We start from the raw sequence: 21,087 nt of genomic DNA, 5'->3' as shown, positions 1-21,087 counted from the left end.
TCTGTGGCTAGGTATAGCCTGGCCCATGAAATAAAGTAAGACAAAGACTTTGATTTTAAAAGAGATGGATTTCATAGCTTGTATTGGGGGCTGCTGCAGAGTTCTGGACAACCATTTGAAACCTGGACTTATTGGTTTCCCACAACTTGTATACTTTTAACTCAAGAATATGCTTCTTTTGTCCTTGACAGATTTTCTGGAATTCAACCTAATCAACAATCGTGCTTTCCAGTTGAATAGTCAGGTGTCTGGAGTGAGCTGCAAGACCAGATAGTTCTGATCCTGAAACCCTATTTGGTAGAGTGAGTTATCCCAAGATGAGAGGTAAGGTGCAATCTCCAAACATGGGAATCATTGCACAGGATGGGGAAAGTCTAATAGGGAAGGTAGGATAGCCAGGATTAACTTGATATATTCAGAGAAAAACTTCTAACTGAGATTATGAGATTCTGGGGCAGGAGGAGTGGGAGTAAGGGGTTGAACATTTATGATTAAATGTTAATGGTTAAAAGAAATAAAGTGAAAGACTTGGTGGAAAGCTTAATACAATGGGATATTATGATAATTAGGAACTATGTCCTCAATGATATCATAATATAACAAGATGGAACCTAGATCTAAGCTTTGTTCCACCTTTCCTAGTGTAAATACTTTTATTTAAATAAAGTCTGTCAATGTTCACTCTCCTGACTACAGTCTTGATCTTATTACAAAGGTAACCAAACATCAGTAGATTTTTTTCATAGTGTTTATTGTGGAAGTGGTTTTTTAAAATTTATCAGGTATACTCAATTATGAATTTATAGTTCTACAAAAAACATGGGAAAATAAGATCCACCAAGAAAACTTCAAAGTTATTCTATTTAAGTATAACATCAATTATTTAATATGGTGTGGATGCTATTCCATGTTTCAATTCATCAGGTTATTTGATTTCAGTAGGTGTTTCAATTAAATTAACAATTCCAGTCCAGTGTTTTAATATCACGATAGAAACCTTAGGTGGACTGCATGCATGTTAACTTAGTGTGGGTTGAAATGCACATCACATCATAGCCAATTACTGTCAATTTGAGGCCAATGTTATTTTTAGGTCAGAGAAATTATATGTTTATGCTGCCAGATTTATCTATGGTACTAGTGGGAAGTAGACAATGTCAGTGGTGCATCACAAGGCTGATCCCAGAATCTCTGAAGTCTGTCTGGAGGCATTATAGGAAAAGATGGGGTAAAGAAGGATGTTTCGGTCCCAGAAGTGCAATAAGATTGACAAGATCTAATAGAGCTGGTCAGTTTCAAGAGAATCTGCTGGAGGAGACCATTCGGTGATTTGAAAAGTGCAGACTAAAAGAGTACAACTCTCTATTTTTCTATCTTCAATGTACCTGGCAAGTTTTTAGCTCCAGCAATTTCCTTCCTTCAAAGATGTCATGTGCAATCAATCTCAACAACACATTGCACTTTCTTATATTCTCATTCCAAACATACATTTTCCTTTTATGCGCTACCTTCTAATAACTGCTAATAACATTCTATTGTCACATTGCCAGTACATTGTGTTTTCACTTCTGGTTCACAAAATCAATAGATTAGATTAGCTTCCCTACAGTGTGGAAACAGGCCCTTTGGCTCAACAAGTCCGCACCGGCCCTTGAAGCATTCCACCCAGACCCATACCCCTATAACCCACACACCTCTGAACACTATGGGCAATTTAACATGGCTGATCCACGTAGCCTGCACATCTTTGGACTGTGGGAGGAAACTGGAGCAAACTCACGCAGACACGGGGGGAATATACAAACTCCGCACAGACAGTTGCCCGAGGCTGGAATTGAATCTGGGTTCCTGGTGCCTGGTGAGGCTGCAGTGCTAACCACTGATCCACTGTGCCGCCCCATGCACACCATGGTTTTAGGTCAACACATTGAGCTTTAATGTAATCACAAAATTGAGGTGTACAACCAGCCACCAGCGGGCAACAACATATAATGGTGTAACTTCTTCCATTTCTTCCTTTTTCATTTCTTCATACCTCAAATTCTCAACTTGTATTAACTAACAATGCAAAATTAAGTTGATTTTATGCAAACAGCTGCTTTGTATCAAAATGAATTCTCAAGTGAGCATCTGTGCCAAAGAATGTAACATAATAAAAGAAATGATATCTTTCTGAAAAGGATCCAAACACACAGACAGGAATCATGCAGACTGGAAGTACAAATACATTTCACAGGGGTGGACTACACTGCATCCACTATGGTTTATATTCATCCCAAATATTAGTAACAACCCTAAAGTATAAATTGTTACAGGAAGCGTCTTTGATTGTATGGCACGGTGGCTCAGTGGTTACCATTGAGTTGCAGTGTCACAAGCATGTAAATAATTATGTGTTCCATCAAGGAATCTCACAACTTACTTCCTTTGGGCCTTACTATGTGGAGATTGCACATTCTTCTCATGTCTGCATGGGTTTCCGTGGTGCTCCAGTTTCTTCCCACAGTCCAAAGACGTGCAATTTAGATGGATTGGTCAAGCTCAATTGCAACATAATGTCCAGGGATATGTAGGCTCATTGGGTTAGCAGGATTATGGGATAGAGTGGGGAAATAGATCTAGGTGGAATGCAACTGGTGAAGGCATGATGTGCCAAATGGCCTCTTTCTGCACGACAGAAATTGTATGAATTGAGTGTCTCAAAGCAGCAGGCATGAAGGGAACAGGGCTAGTGATCCATTAGGATAGCTGACTAGATGTGATGAAAGCTGGTGAAAACAAGATCCAGATTATGGGCTAGCCTAGCCTAGACCAGATGGTTGTCTTAGAACAGTGGCCTGGAATACAGACTGCAAGATTGGAGTAGGCAATGGAGACTATGCCTCTGAATAAAGTTTGGTGTCTTTCAATCGGATAGGTAGGTGAACTGAGGCATCTTAAGAATCTGACCCACAGCCAGTAATTGGAACAGGACCATCTTACTGCGCAGCTGATAACAATGGATTTGTGGAAGAATGGACAGCTAACTTGTAGGAATGGGCCAGATTCGTGGGGACCACGCACCACACCTGAACCAAAGCTAGTAGTGGAATAGAACAGAAAGCCAATGTGGAGGGAAGGGATCTTACCACTTTCAGATCTTTTGACTCATTATGTTGTTCTATGTAGCAGGGAACCAGTGAATGTTTGAATATTGCACCAGTTGTTATTGACAGTAAACAATTAGCATTGATGGGCTTGTGACTTGTTGCAATCAGCATAAAGGAAAACCAGATCATCACAATTAGTTGAGGTGAGTGATAATTATACTTCTGAGGCAGCCTTGGGCCTCTGATTGCCTTGGTGATTTACCAAATGTTGAATCTCAATAACCATGTTTGCAGCAAGGCCTTGGGAATGACATCATGAGTTGAGACAAGCAATGGCGATGGACAGGGAGAAAGGCGCAGTTTGGTCTGTGGTTAGGGGCATAGAAGTTCACTCTCCAGTTCCTGTGCAATTTTTTACATTACTGGGTTCTTCTTGGGGTTCTTCAATGTACTAAGTTCAATTCTTGCAATGAAGTGTTACTGAATTAGCTTATCTCCTCGGAGGCAGGAAAACCCAGGGACAGAATCAGTACCTACGTCAAATTGAAGGTCATCAATTGGACGAAACTCAATGCACAACTGATGGAGTATATCCCTCGGCGTGTCACAACATACACTGGTTATGATGCAAGCAGTTGTATAAGAACTGATAAGCTCCCACACTACGAAAATAAGTTGTCCTCATGCATGATCACATTAGCAGCAAATAGCAGCAGTGGTTAGCACTGCTGCCTCACAGCACCAGGGACTGGGTTCAATTCCACCCTTGGATGACTGTCTGTGTGGAGTCTGCGCATTTTCCCCATGTCTGAGTGGGTTTCCTCCAGGTGCTCCAGTTTCCTCCCACAGTCCAATGATGTGCAGGCTAGGTAGATTGGCTATGCTAAATTGCCTGTAATGTACAGTGATGTGTAGATTAGGTGGATTATAGGGTTATATGGGTATAGGTCAGGGTGGGATGCTCTGAGGGTTGGTGTGGACTTGTTGGGCTGAAGGGTCTGTTTCCATACTGTAGGGGATTCTATGAAATAGCGTGTCAATACCTTTGAAGAGTCACTACATGACAGGAAGATGACAGTGAGCAGTATGGACTGTGGTACTGTGCAAGTAACACAGCTAGCTGTGCCTTATTCAATGGAAGAATGCATGCCAAGCCTACAGAATATTAGTGGGTGGCCAGTTTGAGCTGTTTACATGTTGGGTGACCAAGCCTTTAATGGGGAGTGATTATAAGGTCTTCCAGATCATTATGTGAAATGATAATATGTTCTTTTGAGGGGGCATGAGGCTCATGGTGTCAAGAATGAGTAAACCATTCTGTAAATTACTAACAACCCAGGGGTAGCATTTGATATTGCAAATATTGATAAGCTTCTTTGAAGGGTGAGTGCCTGACAACAGGAGACAAAAGAGGAGACTTTAAAGTTGGCTGCTGGCCTGCTCATGTAATGGAGTCCCGTTCAGCCTGCCAATAATGTTCTCAAAGGATACCTAATGAACAATAGAGTGTGAAGACTGAAATAAAAAGGAACGTACTACAGCTAGTGGGTTCAACACAGTCAACTGCATTACAGCTCTCGCTTTCTGATGGGATATTCACAGATGCAGCTCGGTGTCTTACAGGGATATGGGAGCAACTAACTGTGGGAAGGAAAGTAATGACATGGGGACTGGCAGAAAATTCTCATCTGCCCAGTTTCTCAGAGGCCTGCACATATGGTTTGCCATCTGTGATGACAGAAAGTTGATAACTGGACTGCACAATACGTGGGCTGAAGTATATGGTAGAAACTACCGTTGACAGAGTTTCCAATTCACAAGGCAACCAGATGATTTCATGACTGTGCAGTTTGATACTGAAAAGAAAAACAAATTTCAGCCTGTTGCTACAGTTCATATACAGAGTGGATGCACTTTCATGCTTTTTAACATCATCTTTTCTAACATCGCAGAGCTAATGATCTGAATGGAGAAACTCCAATGAATGATCGGATACCACGATCTCTGGTGGACAGAAGTAAATTCATAGATTCATACAGCGCAGAAATGGCCCTTCAGTCCATCGAGTCTGCACCAACATAACCACCACTAAAATGCACTCATCACAATTTCCTGTATGTGTCCCATATCCTTGAACGTTATGATATTTGAAGTGCTCATCCAAATATTTTTTAAAGGTTTTAATGTTTCCAGTCTCCACTAGCTTCCTGGCAGATTCCCATCACTTGGTGTGTGAAAAGGTTTTTCCCAAATCCCTTCTGAATCTTCTGCCCAACCCTAAAACTATGCCCTTTCATGATTGATCCTTCAGCAAATGGGAAACAATAGCTCTCTATTCGCCCTGTCTGTACCCCTTATAATCTTATACACCTCTCATGTCTCCCTCAGTCTTCTCTGCACTAAATAAAATAATACAAGCCTATGCAATCTCTCCTAATAGCTCAATTTATCCACCCCACGCAACATCCTGGTGAACGTTCTCCATACTGCCTCCAGTGTTATCACACCCATCCTGCAGTGAGGTGACTAGTACTGTACACAATACTCCAACTGTGGCCTAACCAATGCTCTGTATACTCGAAAATTACCTCCTTGCTCTTATGCTCCAAGCCACGACTGATGAAAGCAAGTGTCCCACATGCATTCTTAACAATTCTATTTATGCGCTCTGCTGACTTCAGGGATCTTCCTCTAAGCTACTCAGTGTCCTGCCATTCAATAAATAGTCCCTCATCTCGTCTCGTCTTCCAAAGTACATGACCTTATATTTATCAGCATTAAATAACATCTGCCACTGGTCTGCCAGCCCATCCTTAACTTTCTGTACAACCATCTTCTTCACTATTAACCACCCTAGCAAACTAGGTGTCACTTGCTTAACATGCCCCTGGCATTTTCAACTGTATATGTACATAACTAGTAATAAGGGCCCCAGTACTTATACTTGTGGTATACTGCTGAACACCAGCCTCCATTCATTCAAACAGCCTTCTACCACTACCGTTTGTGTCCTATTACAAAGCCAAATTCAGATCCATCTTTCTGATTCAAGTTTCCCATCTGCTTTAACTTTCTCAATCAACCTCCCAGATAGGACCTTGACGAAAGCTTTGCTAAAGTCCATATAAACTACATCAATTTAACTTTCCTCATCCACACAATTGATCACATTTTCAAAAAATTCTAACAAATTTGTTAGGCATGACCTCCCTCTGGGAAAACCATGCTGACTATCCCTAATTAACTCATGCATTTCCAAATGAGTATTAACTCCCTCCTTCAGAATTTTCACCAACAGTTTTCTTACCACAAATCTGAAACACACTGGTCTGTAATTTCCTCGTTCATGTCTACTGCCCTTTGTAAAAAGTGGAACCACATTTGCCATCCTTCAGTCCTTCCCTCATGGCGAGAGAGGACTTAAAAATTTGTGTAAGAGCCTCTGTAATTTCCTGCCTCACCTCCCACAGCAGCCTGGGATGCAGTTCATCTGGGCCAGGATGTTTGTCTGATTTTAAGCCCAACAGAGTAACCCAATACCTTGGGGAAACCAAGCAGAGGCTTAGGGATCGCTTTGTAGAACACCTCCACTCGGTTCGCAATAAACAACTGCACCTCCCAGTTGCGAACCATTTCAACTCCCCCTCCCATTCCTCGGATGACATGACCATCATGGGCCTCCTGCAGTGCCACAATGATGCCACCCGAAGGTTGCAGGAACAGCAACTCATATTCCACTTGGGAACCCTGCAGCCCAATGGTATCAATGTGGACTTCACAAGCTTCAAAATCTCCGCTTCCCCCACTGCATCCCAAAACCAGCCCAGCTCGTCTCCTCCCCCCACTGCATCCCAAAACCAGCCCAGCCTGTCTCTGCTTCCCTAACCTGTTCTTCCTCTCACCCATCCCTTCCTCCCACCTTAAGCCGCACCTCTATTTCCTACCTACCACCTCATCCTGCCTCCTTGACCTGTCTATCTTCCCTGGACTGACATATCCCCTCCCTACCTCCTCACCTATACTGTCCTCTCTACCTAACTTGTTTTCTCTCCATCTTCGGTCCGCCTCCCCATCTCTCCCTATTTATTCCAGTTCCCTCTACCCATCCCCCTCTCTGATGAAGGTTCTAGGCCCGAAACGTCAGCTTTTGTGCTCCTGAGATGCTGCTTGGCCTGCTGTGTTCATCCAGCTACACACTTTGTTTTCTTGGATTCTCCAGCATCTGCAGTTCCCATTATCACTCACCTAATACCTCTCCATTTCCTATGTCAAACTGTACAAGTTCCTCACAATCCCTTTTCCTGAATTCCAAACTTATGTTCTCCTTCTGAACAGAAGTATTCATTCAACACCCTTCCAATACCCTGCAGTTTTACACACATGTTGCCCCCTTGATCCCTAATGGTCCTACTCATTCCCTGGTTTAGCTTTTCCTTTTAATATATTCATCTATTTATCTATTCATAAGTAGAGAGAGAGATTGCTTGAGTGCCTTGAGACGAAATCCATTCCAGAATAGTTACAATCATCACACAGACAGCATTAGGGCCAGACAGGCTAAGAAATCATCATGACAGAGAATGATGTACATAATACCACTTGTGAAAAAGTTCTTCAGGATTGTTACCATCATAATACAGGTCATTGGCAAGTTTGACAATTATACCTTCCTTTATAAGCGCTCCTAGGATGTGGCATGTACACTCCTCAAGTGCAGTTTCAAATCAAAACATAGCCATGGCAAATTGAGTGTATAAACAAATACCCAGACCAAAGACCCACTACCCACTATGGACAGGACCAATGTCATATACAAGATTCCCTGCAAAGACTGCAACAAACACAATATTGAACAAACAGAAAGGAAATTAACCACAAGGGTACAGGAACATCAATTGGCAACAAAAAGACATGACCAATACTCACTCATCTCCATCCACATGGATAAGGAAAATCACCAATTTGATTGGGACAACACCAGGATCCTGGGACAGGCAAAGCAGAGACAAGCATGGTAATTCCTAGAAGCCTGGTTCTCCACTAAGAAAGCCATCAGTAAACACATTGAGCTAGACCCCATATACACTCCATTTGTGAAAGAAAACTGGAAGTTAGGTAATACAGTGCTTCATCAGTGGCTGCACTGATGATGTCACCCAGCAGGGTAATGAAACATTTGTGGAACGACGAACCAGCTCAGCGAGGAAACTAATCACAACATCCACAACCCGAGCTACAAATCTACTCTAAAATCTTACAAATACTTTTGTAGTATTTGACCTCCCCACAGTACTTCATGGAGGATTGCGCTATTGAAAACTGGTAAAAACTGTTGATAAGATCTATTACCACTGGGTAATCTTGGGTAAAATTAAGCAACATCTGAGAACAGTGAAGTCTGCAGTTTACTGTAGCACCTAATGTTGGTGAAGATTATGACAGTTGAAAATCCCCGTTAGACTTCCTTATGGAAATGATACGATACTTCAAAATGATCCTCACATTTCCAGGTCAAGAAAATATTCTAAGTTCATCATACTTATCAAATTTTATTCCAATTTCTCTGGCATACTGAGGAAAATTACCTTTGCATTGTGGAGGTTATTTGGGTTCTATGTTGACACAAGCCTTGAAGGTTCCAGCTTTGCAAATTTAAGCTGGGAATTCTGGATCAAATCTGTCATCATACTCCAGGATGAGTATATGGAACTGCGAATGTGTAAACTGAGGCAGGGTGTGATCCAGACCAAGAATGGACTCTGATAGCGCTTACTAAGCACTGTAAAAGTAAGTACTATGTCATACTGAGCATCTCAGTTGCTGCTGGTAAAAACAGGTTGTGTATTGACAAAATTTTTTTTAAGACAGGGAGTTTCAGATCATGGTAGACATATGATGTAATTATTTTCAACAACATTATCATTGTCAGTGGGGACCTCTGGTCTAAAAGGCAGTTAGGTTGACCATCCTCCTTTACTGCAGTGAAATCTAGACCAAAAACTAATGCCAAATTAAGATCCTTAAGAGCTTCCTCCAGTGGTTCCGACATCCAAACCTGGGGATCAAATGAGAGGATTGCCAGCCCAATGGGAGTGGCCTTTGAAGCTGTGTCGACTGGCATTGAAGATCTTTTTCTGAATGATCAAGTCCAGTGATTTGGCCATTGTATCCAATGTCTGAAAACCATGGCCCTCAGCAGCTAATCTCTCGTAGCTCTGAATTTGCCAACATTCAAACAGCAGCTGAAGGAGAAGATATAAAATTATGCTGTATGTCACCCTAAAGTACTGACACCATCGACTGGGAGGAGAAAGCCAGCAATAATTCAATATGGCGCCATCAAGCCACAAGCCATTTTGAAGCTCAGCATTTTAACTGTGAGGTGGAACAGTGGTTGTAGAAGAACGAGAAATAAGCCAGTTCATGGCTTCAAATTTGATTTCTCTGCACAACAACAGGTACCCACTGTGCAAAAAACTGGTGAATCCTGGATCGGGCTCCTTAGTCATCTGAAGACTCATCTAGCCTAACAGCCATCATCCTCTATTCTGGTGGATTGCACCAATAATGATACTAGTCACAATATGTAGGGCATTGAGTGCTTATTGACCCAGTACACATTGGTCCTGAGGGAAGTGAGGACGGTTCAACTATAAACATTGTGAGGCCTATAAAATTATCTGATAGGATTATCTCAATGAAATTCCCTGACCAGATTGACATTGATCTTGAGGGAGCATGAGGTTTATAGGGTCATTATGCTGTGCATTGGCTGAAGGAAGCATGATATCTAGTCATGGAACCATGAACCAGCATTATGCATTGGCCAGTCAAATGGACATATTATTGGTTTCCATAGGCAGAGTGCCTGCAAGTAATTTAGCATCAAGGTTTTTCAGAACCATCCATTTTGATGGCAAGTGTATGATGGCCACTGGAGAGAGAGAAGCATGTTGCACCAACAACATGCCAAGGTAACAACCTTCAGTCTCGTGACCAGATTGGAAGAAGTCTTGAATTTGATGCTGATCTTAAGGTTATGGAAGCACAAGTCTTGTTGCCAGGGGCTCAATTGTCAATCATCATTCAAACAGTAGTTATGTCAAGGTATCCATCTCAGTAGGGTGACTGACAAACCTCTAAACAGTGCAGTTGATTTCAGTAAGATATCAGTTGGTTCCTTATCATTTACGCTGAACCAATGATATCATTTTTATCATTATTCAAAAAATCGATATATTATGAGTTTTATCCATTATTTGGCAGCCTTCATCTGGCAGAAAATTATCTTTGCCGAGGAAATGTTTAACTGGTCGACCTACTTGCTCACAACCTCTTATGTTTGTGAAGAAAGGAGTTCCTGAGTTTGGATTTGTTGCTGAGGCCAAAACCACCTGGCTCTTCTGAAAAGAAACAGCAGCATAGAGATCCTTAGAACCAGCAGTCTGTGAATTCCATCTACCAGAGAATTTAAGGCTTGCGAGATCTCTGACTGAATGGATGACAAGATGAAAGACTTGAACTCAGTGCTGTACCTCTGTTACAGTGGATGTGGTAGGCTTGGGTGAAGGAGCAAAAGTCAAAGACCCATTGCATTCTGCATTGAGGGTGGCATCTCTTCATCCTCATCAAAAGGTAGACCCGGATGGCTAAGCCAATTATTCAGCAAAAGATTATTTTCAAAGAAAACTATCAGATATTTATTTGGTCTATATGATTTTTGCCTAACCACAGTTGGAAGTCAGGTCTAAGAGCTGAACAGTCATGACCTGAAAATGCAAGTTTACCATAGTAAGTTACATTAACGTTTTGCTAAGAGAGTTGCATATATAAGGGAGAAATAATTTGCTTTTAGCCTTAAAATTAGGCTTAATGAGTTTACCTTGATTGAGTGGTGAGTCCTGGAAATGTCCCTTCATCTTTTGTATCCCTATATCCACAGATATCATGGTTGTGAAACATTAGTGAGAACAATCAAGTGTTGAAGTGCAGATTAGGTGCTAGTGTCAATGATCAAATGAATTGGCTATCTTGATCTTTTCTAAACATTGCTGTTTTGGTGTCCTTTGGTGTGTGTCTGCCATAATTTCTGCTGTTACTAAACTATAATGCCATGGAATATGTAAATCTCTGCATCCATATTATGTGCTACACAGCTCACCAATTTTCTTTAATGAGGCATGAAAATGTTCCAATGCTGCCACCATACCAAAAGGTTATATTTACCTTCAGGTTGGCACTTAAACTGAATTGTAATATCAGTGGTGTTTGGGTGAAAGCATGGAGCTTTAATGCAAACACAACATTGAACTGTTCAATAAGTAATAGAAAATGGCTGAAAATACACAGGGAATGAACTTAAAACCCACAGAGGATGATAACCGAAAATGGCACACAGTTACAGGAAGTCCTCAAAACATATTCCTTTTATCAGACACCAGCTACTTTAATTCATCTTGCTGCTTTTGGGACACAACTAATATATATGAGGCTTCTGCAATTAGTTTATTATTCTTTCAGTAGCAATTCATTAACTATCACCTTCCTATAGAACAAGTGCCACCTAACACAATGAAGAGGAGTAAACACTTAATTAATATTACGTATTGGAGCTAGGGAGATTGGTAGATTATCCAAACAGAATTTGCAGCAATGACGTGTACTACATTTAGCTGGCTTGATAACTTCAAGCCTGATATTTGCTCCTGTCCAAAATGTCAATACTGTTTTAAGTGCAGTCAAACTGAGTCTGCACCTCAACAATGGGAAAGATTTGCTTTGTCTTTAAGAGTAGGGATGTACAGGGCCTGCTTAGTTAAGTATTGTAGATGAAAATCACTGAAATTGAAGAGCCTTTTGTTTTCAGAAGTAGCTTATCCCATGTTAGCAACTAGTTACAGAATACACTGGTATGATAGACCTTGTTGCAGAGGCTATGAGGAAGTCCTGGACATTAGGTATGCCCTCAAGGGCAATGATATTATAATTGTACTTATCACTTAAGGCATATCTCAGTATTAACACTTTCAAATCCTTGACACACCGCCCACCCCTGTATACCACAACTGTCAGTTCACCTCACATCCCTTTTCTCTTTCCTTTAGGTCTTTAGGAGCCGGCAGTAAGACCCTGTAGAAGACATTCAGAGGAGGACAATCCTCCTGAGATTGCTTCTAGTGCAATTTATCCCTTCCTGATGCTATAGCACAGACCTGAGGACAGGGGACACTTAGTAAGGCACTCAGGATGACTGATCTAGAGCAGGCACGCTGCACTATTAGTTTACAAAATGCTCAGCAACTTGAGATAAAGAGGAGAAAGACATCAGTTCTAATTGTCATAAATTGTTGGGCTTTTGCACCATTTTGTATTCAACTAGTCAAAATCAAAAAATTGTAAACTGCCAATAAGTCTCTCCACAGAAATAGACAAATTCCTGAATTTACAGCATTAATGTAAATTAATCTCATCTAAATTGGTTCCTTCTTCTAAGTGAGCAACCTGTTAGGGAATGATATTTGAGAATGAGATCACAATGTTTGTTACAGCAATCAATGCAAATACAGTGTGTTCTGGGAGTAATATTTTTCAAAACAAATGCTCTTCTAACACACATTTGGATGATTTATCAAATTTTTGGGCTATGAAATATTTCAGTGGCAACTTTCAGGCCTTTCCAATTTGTGAAGTCAACACAATGGTGTAACTGTTTACTAAGTGTTGGGGGAGGGAGCAGGAAAGCTGTTTCATGAAAATGCAGAAGAACAGGATCCTTCAAGTCCTGCCAAATTTAATGCCAATTAACATCTTTTGTCAGAGTTTCCAGAAGACATTTCATAAGGTGCCATATCAAATGTTATTGCGAGAAAGGAAAGCTCACGGTGTAAAATGTTAGAACAGAGACAAGGGTGGCTGGCTGTCAGAATACAGGGCATATGTAAATGAGTTCTTGTCTGATTGGTAGAATGTGACTAGTGGAATTCCACATGGGTCTGTACTGGGACATCAACTTTTTACAATTTATTTCAATGACTTTAATAAAGGGATCAAAGGCATGGTAGCTAAATTTACAACAAAATGCGTAGGAAAGTATGTTATGAATAAAACAAAAAGAGTTTGCAAATGGATATAGATAGAATAAGTGAGTGGGCGAAAATCAGGCAGATGGGCTAAAATGTCAGAAAATATTTATTTTGATTTGGAAGGATAAGAACTCAGAAGTTTGCTTAGTAAGAGAACAATTGCTGACGTCTGAGATGGAGGGTGTATTAGTATGCAAGATGCTTGCTATGATAGTCCGTGAGTACTAAACATTAGTGTATAGGTACATGCGCGATCAAGAAGGCTGATGGTAGTTCTAATTATTAGGATTGTTATGGAATCACATGACCAGCTGCACACGTTAAACTTGTCTAATTTTAAATGGAATGTAATGGAACTAATTTACTTTAGTGGAAGTGAAATCAGGTGAGTTATAAACAGAGCAGTAATCTGAACCTGGTAGTTTCCCACTATGCTTCAGATTGTTGAATTGGTGAAAGTTGTTGAATTTGATGTTGATCTGTTATATGGTTTGTGCTGATTGCTAGCCTCTGTTGACATTAATCATCTCCTTTGTTTCATTGTCTCAGTTACATCCAGCTCCATCTGAATAAAAGATTGCATCTGTGGCTTGAAGGACAGACTGTAAAGCTATTGATGAAGGGCAGCTATATTCTGCTTTTCTCCCTTATCCTTTAGCTCTGCTGAAGCTTGCCTCTAATATTTAGGTTTCTCTTTCCACAGATTTCACCAGTTTCTCAGTATGTTTTCAAATGGATATGCCTTATTTATGAGCTGAAATTATGTTATCAAATCACAATGGACTTACATATGCATGCATGCACACATACCCCACAAGCACAATAGGGTAGAAATTCATATTGGGTGGTAGCATAATGGATAGATATACAAACTTACTCTTTTCTTGAGGAGGTGATGGTAAGCTACATTCTTGAACTGATGCAGTATACTTGCTGTATGTTGACCCACAAAGCCCTTAGGGAGGAAATTCCTGGAATATGATCCAGCAACAGTGAAGAAAAAGAGATATATTTCCAAGTCCGGAATGTGAGTGACTTGGAGGGGAATGTGCAGGTGGTTTTGTTCCCAATTATCTGCTGCCCTTGTCCTTCCAGATGGAAGTGGTTGTGTTGTAAGAAGCTGTCTAAGGATCTTTGGTAAATTTCTGCCATGCATCTTCTGGACGATAGACACTGCTGCTACTGAGTGTCAATGATAGACAGAGTGGATGCTCATGGATTTGATGGCAATCATCAAGCTTCTTGAGTGTTGTTGGAGTTGCACCCCATCCAGGCAAGTGGGGAGCATTCCATCACACTCCTGACTTGTGTCTTGTGATAGATGGGCGACAAGCTTTGGGGAGTCTGGAGGTGAGTTACTCACTGCTATATTCCCAGCCTCTGACCTGCTCTTTTAGCCTATCTTAATTTGGCAAGTCTAGTTGAATTTCTGGTCAATGGTAATCCCGAGGAAGTTGACATTAGGGAAAATCAGTGATGGTAACACCATTGAATGTCAAGGGGCAGTGGTTAGATTGGATATGGTTGTGGCCTGGCATTTGTGTGTCATGAATGTTACTTACCACTTGTCAGGCCAAGCCTGAATATTGTCCAGATCTTGTTTCATTTGAACATGGACAGCTTCAGCATCAGGGAAGTCGCAGATTGTGCTGAACATTGCACAATCATCAGCGAGCATCCCCAGTTCTGACTTTATGTTGGAGGGAAGGTTATTGATGAAGCAACTGAAGATGAGTACCTAGGACACTACCCTGAGGAACTCCTGCAGATATGAGCTGGATCTTAGATGACTGACTTCCAACAACCTCCTATGTGCCAGCTATGACTCTAGCCAGTGGAGAGCTGCTCCCAATGCCCATTGATTCCAGCTTTGGTAGGGCCCCTTGATGCCACACTTGGTCAAATGCAGCCTTAATGTCAAGGGCTGTCAGTCTCACCTCACCTCTGGAATTCAGCTCTTTTGTCCATGTTAGAACAAAGGCTGTAACGAAATCAGGAGTTAAGTGGCCCTGGCAGTATCCAAACTGTATGTCACTGACCAGGTTTTTGCTGACAGATGCTGCTTGATCGGGCTGTTGATGCTACCATCCATCACTTTACTGATGATCAGGATTAGGTTGATTGGATGGTAATTGGCTAGGTTGAATTTGTCCTGCTTTTTGTGTGCAGATCATACCTGGGAAATTTTCCACATTGTTGGATAGATGCCATTGTTGTAACTGTACAAGAAGAACACAACTAAGGGAGTGGCAAGTTCTGAAGTACAGATCTTCAGTACTATTGTTGGAATGTTGTCAGCGCCCATATCCTTTGCAGTATCCAATGTCTCCAACTGTTTCTTGATATCATATGGAATGAATTAAATTGGTTGAAGACTGGTATCTGTAATGGTGGGAACCACTGGAAGAGTTGAAGATGGATCAACCACTTGGCACTTCTGGCTGAAGATTGCTGTGAAATCTTCAGCCTTATCTTTTGCATTGATGTGTTGGGCTATTCCATCAATGTGGATGGGGATATTTGTGAAGCCTCCTCCTCCAGTGAGTTATTTAATGGTCCACCACCATTCTTGACTGGATGTGACTGCAGAGCTTAGATCTGATCCAATGGTTGTAGGATCACTTATGTCTGTCTATTAATTGAATGTTTATGCTTTTTTGCCATGTAAGTAGTCTTGTTTGGTAGCTTCACCAGGTTGACACCTCATTTTAGATATGCCTGGTGCTACTCCTGGCATGCCCTCCTGCCCTCTCCATTGAACCATGGTTGATCCCCTGGCATGATGATGATGGTTGAGTGTGGGATATGCTGGTTCATGAGGTTGCAGATTATGCTGGAGTACAATTCAGCTGTTGTTGATGGCCCTTCATGGATGTCCAATCTTGAGTTGCGAGATCTATTCAAAGTCTGTCCCATTCAGCACAATAATAATGATATGCAACATGATGAATGATATTCTCAACATGAAGGTGGAATTTTATCTTCCACAAGGACTGCGTGGTGGTCACTCGTATCTGTACTGTCAGGGACAGACTGGCAAGGAGAAAGTCAAATATGTTTTTCCCTCTTGTTGATTTCCTCGCTACCCACCACAGACCCAACCTAGCAGCTATGTCCTTTAGGACTCTAAACAAATGCACCAAAGAACTGTAGGTGCTGGAAATCAGAAACAAAAACAGAAATTGCTAAAGAAACTCATCAGATCTGGCAGCACCTGTGGAGAGAAAGCAAAATTAACATTTCAGATCTGATGACTTCTTCAGAATGATAATAGCTAGGAAAAGGTTGTTGTAAATGCTCAAGAAAGGGTGGGAGTGGAAGAAAAGAGTAAATAGTAGGTGGAAATGGAGCCCAGAGGGAGAGAGAGAAGAACTGTTGGGCATACAGGGAATGAGTAAAGGTCAACCTGGGAGAATCAATAGCTGCTACTGGGGACCATTAGTTGCTAACAGTCAGTTGTTTATGGTAGCAGCGAATGTGATAACAAGGCCTGGTGTGTGGGTGTCGTGGTAATGACATGTGAGAAGGTGCTCAGCCCCTAAAATTGTTGAACTTGATACTGAGTCCAGCCAGCTGCAGCATCCCCAAGTGGAAAATGAGATATCGTTCTTCACCTTGTGCTGAGCTTCACTGGAGCATTACAGCAAGCCCGAGAAAGAGATATTGGCCAGGGAGCACAGTGGTGTGTTGAAGTGGCAGGCAACCAGGAGCTCAGAGTCATTTTTGCAGACAGAACATAGGTATTCTGCAAAGCGGTCACCCAGTCTGTGTTTCATCTCTCCAATGTGGAGGAGACCACATTGCGAACAGCGAATACAGTTGACTAGATTAAGTGCAAGTAAGTTGACCTAGAAGTTGTATCTGGGGCATTGGATAGCAAGGATGAAGGAAGGAAATGGGTATGTTTGGCACCTATTGTGTGGGGAGATGCCATGACGTTTTGGGGAGATGTTGGGAATGGAGGAGGAGTGGTCCAAGGTGTCTCAGACAGAACAGTTCCTGTGGAATTCTGACAGGGGAAGGGGAAGGAAATCTGTGTCTGGTGGTGCCCTACAGCTGAAGGTGGCTGAAATGTTGACTTATGATCCTTTGGATATGTATGCTGGTGGTTTGGTAGGTGAGGATAAAGGGGAACCTATCGTTGTTGTGGGAAAAAAGAGACTCAGTTAAGTGTCAACCATGTTGCTGTAGCTCTGGAGTCACATGTAGACCAGACCAGGTGAGGATGGCAGATTTCCTTCCCTGAAGTATGTTAGTGAGCCAGACGGGTTTTTCCGACAATTGACAATGATTTCATAGTCATCAGTAGATTCTTAATGCCACATATTTTTAATTGAATTTAAATTCCACCATCTGCCAATTTGGGATTCATACCCAGGTCACCAGAACTTGAGTTGAGTTTCTGGATTAATGGTCCAGTGATAATATCCTTAGAACATTGCCTCCCCTTTACTACAATTTTTGAGCTGCTATTCATGAAGAAAATTGCTACTACAATCCTCTTTAATTGTAGGAAATTACAGTGGTTTAATGAGTCATCAGATCTGAAATGTTAATTTTGCTTTCTCTCCACAGGTGCTGCCAGATCTGATGAGTTTCTTTAGCAATTTCTGTTTTTGTTTCTGATTTCCAGCACCTGCAGTTCTTTGGTGCATTTGTTTAGAGTCCTTGGTTTAATGTGGTGGAGGAAAACCACTTCCTTGTCCAAGTGGAATAGTCTCTTGTAGTCAACAGATATGGTTTGCTGTATGTTAGCAACTTGTTATGGGTTGCGTTGTCTTTGATAATTGTTCCTGAAAGTCTAACGTATATAGGTATTTTTAATATGGAAGACCTTTAATCTCTTTAATTTTCTTCACAGAAGACAACTTCCCTGCTGAAACAGACAATTTCTTCTTTTAATTATCCTAAATTTCCACCAAAGCAAGCAATTTTTTCCTTGCAGTATCTTAAATCACTGGTGTTGGTTGTCCCTTCTCAGTTGTAGCTTCCATGGAGTTGAATGCACTGCATCTTCAATCTATGTCAACAGGTTTTTATTCTCCATCCTCCTGCTGATGTATGTAAACTTAATACTTCAAAGTTTTATTTGGATTATTGGTAAAGCCACCATATTCATTTCCTCAGTTCTGCTAATTGAGGATTGTTTCTGGTTTGGCATGATCTCTGGTATAGTTGTGGAGGACTCTTAAATCTATCATAGATATGAGTTCACCAAACTACATTGCACTCTGACTTACCTCAGTTATAAATTAATCATTTGGCTAAGGTGGCATATGCTATTCATTATCGAACATGTTTGACAATCTAGTGGATTCGCAAGTTCCCAACTTGTTGACAATATAAAACAAATGTCTTATCCAGCAAAACTAACCTGAGTGGATTGCCTTTTGCTTAGATTCTGCCATGAGTCTAGTAAGCCCAAGAAATCAACTACTAGCTGTCCAGTGACTGTTCCTTGATTTGCAGTAGAGTTAAGTTTTGTATTACTTAGTGTGCCCTATATTAGAAAGTTGCTTGTAGCATACCATTAATCTTAAGTCTATGTCTCTTGAGTCACATAGTTGTACTGTTGTCCCTGTAACAGTATTTTCTTAACCAAAGCTCACTATCTGATAATGTGTAGTGCCATTTACCCAAGTGTCTAACTTGAATTTTGTGAGATGATCATTGGTGTAAATATCAGTTATCAAATGTAAGATCTGGATCATTTATTTACTGAGGAGCACTCTAGGTATTTCTTCTGTTGTGGATGTTCTACCTTATTTAATTCTTCACGTGAATAACTTTCTGATTACTTGCTTTTCTGAAATTGTATCCCACCTCACACATTTTCTGAAAGGAATCTATTGTGTGACAAATAAAGCATTCACTCTTAATAACTGGGCACTGTAATGGCCCCAATTGTTATGGAGCAATGATCAGTTGATGCTGGCACCGGACAAGTCTGAGGTCTGACAGGAATCTGACTATGATGTGGAGGTACCAGTGTTGGACTGGGGTGGACAAAGCCAGAAGTCGCACAAGACCAGGTTATAGTCCAACAGGTTTATTTGGAATCATGCAAGCTTGCGGAGCACAGGCCCAGACTCATGGCAGAATTTAAACAAAAGGCAATCCACTGAGATTCGTTTCTTTGCACCTGACGAAGGGGCTGCACCCCGGAAGCTCGTGTGATTCTGAATAACCCTCTTGGACTATAACCTGGTGTTGTGTGACTTAGGAACCTGACAAGACAGATCATAATTTTTTTTATCTACTAAACTGATCTTTTACTAAAACATCAGCATGCAACATGAAAGTCTTTGTTTTAAGAATAAAAAAAACATTTATTATCAACAGAAAGCAAGATAAATGGAAAAAAATGTATTCTTTTATGACCCAGATTCAAAGATTTTTAAACAACAGCAGAAGTAACCTAAGCACTCTTTAGAGATTGAACAGAAACAATAGCATCGTATCAGAATTGTCCCACCCTGTACAGCTTGCAAATATTACTGTAGTCTGGGAACATCTAGTTCTGTATTGCTAGCAAGACCCAGTCCAGCTCATTTCCAAAAGAGACAAACTCTTTTCTTTTTAATACTTTGATGGGCTTGAAGGAATTAAACTGCCAATTCGTCTGCTGGTACTATAGGTAACTCTTTCTTAAATAACACTCTGGTCTGAGATAATTGTAATTTCTTTTGCTAAGTTTATTTCATTACTTTAAACTCTTTTCTTAGGAATGCTGCTGAGGACATGTTACTTTCCATTGAAAGATCACTTTGCATCTCTCTCAAACAACCTCCCAGCACAGTCTAAAAACTAAGGTAAGAATCTGAAAGATTTTCCCTCTAAGCCCTCTGAGTAGTTCACAGAAGCACAGTTTATCAGTTGTTTCTTTTACCCAACATTTTTAATGTCATCAGCTCTCTTCCTAATTTGAGAATAAGCGTTTTACTGGTTCAACTTCTGATTTAGAGTCTAATCCGTAGGCTGATTGGAGTTTGAACATCCATTTGGCTGGATATCACATCAGGCAGCGATCCACTTGGGAGTCTAGATAACTGATTCTCTCTGTCAGTGTGACTGCTATGAACAGATGAAGCAAGGCAGTTTCATTCACTACACCATCCAGGCCCATAAAAGATAGGAAAGGGAAACAAATAGTAAACAAAGAAAATCTAAGAAAGTAAATAATGAAAAGAGCAGCAGAAAGTGAAAAGGAGTTTAATAAAGGAGCATCAAAATTAAATAAATGAAAATGGCAGAGAAATATAGACACAATGAATCAAGGGAAAGGATAAGGGGCAGGTGTTAAAACAAAGAGAGTAAATGCAGGGTATAAAGATAAGCTCTACTACATGCTGGCTATGGTCCAGCTTGTTAAAAAGCAAGTAATTGGAACCTGCTGTGACAGCCTCATCGTAACCACTACATAAATGGCCCTACAATGAACGGTACTCAACCTAATTGCTTTTAACTAATGTGAGAATAATTCTGCATCAATAAGAAAATCTTCAGCTTCTTTTCAGAAAAAAAGACCAGAAAAGTTAACAGATGCTGTGATTTGCTATTTGCATTAACCTCCCACAGTGGCCAACTCCCACATCTGCTGTCAAACACAGAAAATGGACTCTTTGCAACTACTAAATTTTTGGAAGCTCTGCAGAATAAGGAACATATGAAAGAGCAAGTATACAGTTGCATTGTCTCTTGACCTTTATTGTTCTTCATTGTAGGCTTGCTTTCAAAGAATATCTTGAATGCCAAAACAAAACAGCATGCTTTGCAAAGGTCAAGTTAATGATGGGAAAATGAATTTGTGAAGTGTTAAGACTGAGTACTTCAACACTTGCCACCTGACTATTTAACAGAATACCAACATAATCAAAGACACTTCCCACCCGGTTATACTCTCTTCCACCCTCTGC

The sequence above is a fragment of the Stegostoma tigrinum genome, chromosome 2, assembly GCF_030684315.1.
Source record: "Stegostoma tigrinum isolate sSteTig4 chromosome 2, sSteTig4.hap1, whole genome shotgun sequence".
NCBI lineage: Eukaryota > Metazoa > Chordata > Chondrichthyes > Orectolobiformes > Stegostomatidae > Stegostoma > Stegostoma tigrinum.
Note: the sequence above shows the minus strand (reverse complement) of the source record.